The sequence below is a fragment of the Mangifera indica genome, chromosome 4 (assembly GCF_011075055.1).
Source record: "Mangifera indica cultivar Alphonso chromosome 4, CATAS_Mindica_2.1, whole genome shotgun sequence".
In the NCBI taxonomy this organism is placed as follows: domain Eukaryota; kingdom Viridiplantae; phylum Streptophyta; class Magnoliopsida; order Sapindales; family Anacardiaceae; genus Mangifera; species Mangifera indica.
Window position 1 is genome coordinate 3,562,707 of NC_058140.1, and position 5,171 is coordinate 3,567,877.

A 5,171-nucleotide genomic window follows, 5' to 3' on the forward strand; every position below is an offset into this window, starting at 1 on the left:
TCATCCTAATAAGATAGAGCCAGTTTATAATTTATGTTAAATATATGATGACTTTTTTTTTTTTTTCAAAAATTATTATTTTAAATATCTAATTGAAAATAAAAATAGTAAGTTTGATTTTGTATTTTCAAGTTTCCAAAATATTTTCATTTTCTGTAGAAGTCAGTGTATTTGAAAATGACAATAATAAAAATCATTTTATGGTCTTGGTCCTTCTGGATTAAAATCATTAATATAATATAGTTTTTTTTTAAATAATAAAATTATATGTATTTATTTTTAATATATAAATAAATATATATTATTAACTAGTTAATTAATTTTAAATTAAAAATATAATTTAATTTAATTATATAATAATATATTATATATTTATTTATATACTAAAAATAGATATACATACTATTGTTCTTTTAAAACATCTTCATTAAACCACAAAGTTCAAGTGTATGAAAAAAAAAAAAAAACAACCAGTTGGAAAATTCTAGAATATGACAACTATTATTTGACATTATATTTATGATATGTTCTTTTTTAAATAATAATAATAAATAATAAAATTTTTAGTTGCCAAAATATTATATTATCATATAATAATTAATTTGCTAATGCATTCATTTTATTGTCTCTATTTGTATCGCATTTCAAGTTTCATACACAGAATTGCTGGTAGATATGAACTAAATTGTATTCAAACACTCTTTAGTTTAAGAGTGGTTCAAGTTAAGTTCAAATAAAAAATAATTCGATTTAGTTTAACTTGAATTTAGTTTAAATATATAATTCGAATTATAATTAGAATTTGTAGTTCAAATTTGAGACTTATTGACTAAATAATATCATTTTATTTAATAATAAATAAAACAATATCATTTTATAAATAAGTTATAAATTTGAAATATGAATTTGAGTTATAGATTTGAGTTGTAAATTTAAATTAAACTTAACCCACAAATATAAACAATAGATTTAAGTTGAAATCAAATTCAATCAAGATGAATACTAGTTGGCTTGATTAAAAAAAAGAATTGAATTTGTTGATTTAAACTCAATTTAAATTTAAATTAAATTAAACCAATTTTTTAAAATAAACTAATTTAATTTGTATCTAACTCTATTCACATAAGATGTATTTTATCACTGAAGAGATTCACCAATGAACATCGAGAAAACCATATATTCACTAAAATTCTGACAACAGATATTTCATGATATTTAACAGTTAAAAAATGATCCAAAAATAAATAAATTAATGAAACAAGAAAATGGTCAAAGTCTAAACAATCAAAGGCTTGATATTAGCAAGAAAATTTATATTAGTTGTTGTACGTGCGTAGTGAATACTAAGCGGGGATAGCTCAGTTGGGAGAGCGTCAGACTGAAGATCTGAAGGTCGCGTGTTCGATCCACGCTCACCGCAATTCACTAATTTTTTTATTTATCAAACGACGCCGTTTAATGTGCATCTCTTCTAATTCCACTTTTGGATCATCAGTTCTTACGAAAATGCTTTAAAACATGGAAGCACCTTACTTTTCCTATAAGATTGATTCAAAATGATTAAATAGAAATATTGTTTGGAGGCGAGTGTGAAATTTTATGTCAGTTGGAAAGGATTCAAAATGTTGTAAAATAAAATGGAGAAAATACAACCACAACTACAACACATTTATGTTTAAAACTGGAGAAACACAATGACAACATCTTGAGCCTTCAATCTGCTGGCTCATCCTTATCACCGTCAATCTGCCTAACCATGAGGTTTCTTGGCCATGAGAGGAAGTCCCACATCGCCAAGACGCTATAGTTAGAAACATTTGTTAAATGGAAAGCGGTTGATGACGTGGCATGTGGGGGGATGGGAGTAAGAAAAAACATGCGTTATTGAAACCCTAAACCAATCCCAACGGGACAAAGTTGCGGGGTCTTTATCCGATGTTTCCCCCGTGCGGTTATAAAAGAAACGTCGATGCACTGCGCTTGTTGCTCTGTGAGAGGACTGCTGGTGTGCTGCCTGCACCTGATGGGTTGTTATAGCGGTTACTTGTATCCACGCCTCTCAACCATCCCCAATTTTTTGTATCCAATCTCGCTCAAACTGAGTCTCCTGCTTTCTTCATCCTGATCAGCTAATTGGCCGTTCATGGGCAAATTCCTTAGCTTCTTACTCTTGCCACAAGTTACTGCTGGTTCTGTAAGGGCATAACATCTTCAGAAATTGACACTTGCATCACAATCCCTCCCTTGAAAGCATATAAATCCTGGGTTACAAATGAAATGAACTAATAAATTTTCTTTTGGCCAAACGACTATTTCCCACCCAAGGTTTAGCGTTTTCTCAAAAGTCCCCCCTTTAACTATGGAAACACCAAACACCCACCCATGGCCGGTTAGATTTAACCAAACCCTAACGGCTGAAAATTTTATCTCCTTTTGCCCCCCTAAACTTTAAAAACTGAAATTTTCCCCCGCCTAAGTTTTAAAAAATGGCAGTTTCACCCTAGGGTTTGGTTTTGAAATCTCCGGCGACCTCTCCGGCTCCGTTGCCGACGGCCGCTCCCTCCGGAAGCAACCTCTCCTTCCGGCGATCTCTTTCCTCCCATTTGGAGGTCCGATCGGCGCCCAGAGACGCCGTGGGAGACGAAGACTTCGTCGGGAAGACGAAGTTCTTCGTCTTCCCAGACGAAGCCGATGCCGTCGTCCTCGTCTGGGAAGACGGTCGTCTTCCCAGAGGTCTTCTTCTGGGAAGACGATCGTCTTCCCAGACGAAGACGACGGCGTCGGCTTCGTCTGGGAAGACGAAGAACTTCGTCTGGGAAGACGAAGAACTTCGTCTTCCCGACGAAGTCTTCGTCTCCTACGGCGTCTCCGGGCGTCGATCGGACCTCCAAATGGGAGGAAAGAGATCGTCGGAAGGAGAGGTTGCTTCCGGAGGGAGCGGCCGTCGGCAACGGAGCCGGAGAGGTCGTCGGAGATTTCAAAACCAAACCCTAGGGTGAAACTGCCATTTTTTAAAACTTAGGCGGGGGGAAAATTTCAGTTTTTAAAGTTTAGGGGGGCAAAATAGATTCTATTTTAGTTTATTTTTAATATTATAGCTAAAATGACGATTTTACCCCTACCACCGTTAGGGTTTGGTTAAATCTAACTGGCCATGGGTGGGTGTTTGGTGTTTCCATAGTTAAAGGGGGGACTTTTGAGAAAACGCTAAACCTTGGGTGGGAAATAGTCGTTTGGCCTTTTCTTTTTTTCCAGAAAATAAAATTAAGCTGGAAAGCTTACTCCGCTGAATTCGCTCGCCCTCTAAGATGTGTGGTAATGAATGAGAAGTCAGTATGAATGCAGGCACCCGAGCCTTAGAGACAGGGATTGGCCGGCGTCCTGTCTCTATATATATGGTCTAGATCAGTCCTTAGTCGGAGCCTTCTGTAGGCTCCTAGCAAGCCAATTCCAATATCAGACCGTTGGGTCCGATTAATGTTTTTGTATTATTTATTAAAAAGAATTTCATATTTTTTAATTTTTTATTCTATTTTACTGTTGAGCCTAGTTCTAAAGCCCGTTATCCCAAGGGCTCGGGCTTTGTGGACTAGGCTTAGGCCTGAGCCTCCTCTTTAGGCCTTGCACGGGCCTGGTTAGGGATCGGGCTCTAGTAGTCGGGCTTTTTGTCTAGTTTTTTGAAGTGTTGGGTTTCTTTAAAGACTATTTTTACAAGAAATTATGTATACTCAATTTAAGAATATAAATATGTATATATTTATATGTGTTATTATATAATTAAGTAATTTTAAATTAAAGATAAAATAACATTCAATCATGTGAGTACACATATAAATGTGTACATATTTATGTATTTAAAATAGGTACGTATAGTATTACTTATTGTTTAAAACGCAAAAGTTTTATCTATTTACGAACCAAAGAGTGTGTCCATTTTAAGCTAAAGAATGTGTTCTTACACACAGTTGTGATTATTCAAATGAATATAATTGTTCTGATACTTATTTTTAACCTATACAATTGTTGTTTGTGTCTAATCATAAATTAAAAGGTCCATTTTTAATTCCTATATAATTTATGAGCAAATTAATAATTAATCACTTGGCATACTTGATTTGATTCACTTGATACTCTTCACTTTCTATTGAATTTTTCTAAGAAATCTTCGGTATTTACAAACTATATAATTTTGGAAATTTATTGTATTTTGAAAGTGAATCTGCATTATCCAACACTCAACACATGGGAACTCTTTCTCAACATCTATATTGGGAGACCTTTTATCTTGCCAGCTTTTTTATCAGCGATGGTTTTAAAAGTTTCTTGGGACAAGTCAATGGTGCCTCGACAGTGAGGGCAATAATCGACAATCGTCACCACCACTTCCCGGGAGCCTCGGCAAGGATGAGCAACACCTTTATTGGTTGCACCTACGCACCTAACCGTGTATTTCTGACCACAAGCATTTCCACTGTCCCATATTTCATCACTGGCCGTTGCGATCATTGTTCCCTCATCTTTGTAACCATAACATGCAGGAGCTACATTCAAATGGAAATTAGCTCAATCTGTGGAACCAATCATACTAATTTCTTCTGTGAAGAATCAGTATGAACACTAATCCAGTGCAACATTTAGAATAAGAATGAAAATATATGGAGGATTCTTACGAACGTATGGAGGAGTGTAGAAGTAGTCATCCCATTTTTGGCGACAGGAATAAACGATAGATGACGAATGATGTGACTACGAAGCTTTGTTGCATTGTTGGCATCTCTCTAGTTTCTTTACTTATAAACAAGCTTATTTTATATTGAGCAAATACAGTAGAAAATAAAGAAGAAGAAAATGGAGAGAATTCCAGTATATTCTCCTTAGAAGAAAAACAAAACAGAGTTGTGTTTATATACAAAAAAAAAATCTAACCAACTTGCTGTCAAAACTAATTACATGGCAAAACTATACTAACAAAATAATGTCAGCTCAATAACATAATAAAAAAAAGAATAAAGGAATAAATAAAATAACAATCTCTACATCCTCCCTTCAAGTTGGAGTTTGATGGATGTCAAACAAACCCAACTTGGACATGAGAAGATTGAATTGAGGACCAGAAAGAGGTTTTGTAAAGATATCAGCAATCTGCTGGTGAGTTGAAATATGTTGAGGTT

General features: G+C 34.5%; 1 long non-coding RNA gene and 1 other non-coding gene across 2 annotated transcripts; one reads left to right on the forward strand and one right to left on the reverse strand.

Annotated features, from left to right (window-relative positions):
• Positions 1 to 1,347: 1,347 nt before the first annotated feature.
• On the forward strand, positions 1,348 to 1,420 carry TRNAF-GAA. The gene has a single exon. It is a non-coding gene; the product is annotated as a tRNA-Phe (tRNA).
• Positions 1,421 to 1,612: 192 nt separating this feature from the next.
• LOC123215008 lies at positions 1,613 to 3,460 on the reverse strand. The gene is made up of 2 exons (XR_006501932.1): positions 3,283 to 3,460; positions 1,613 to 2,261 (listed from the first exon to the last, which is right to left on the reverse strand). It is a non-coding gene; the product is annotated as an uncharacterized LOC123215008 (long non-coding RNA).
• Between the last annotated feature and the right edge of the window lie 1,711 nt (positions 3,461 to 5,171).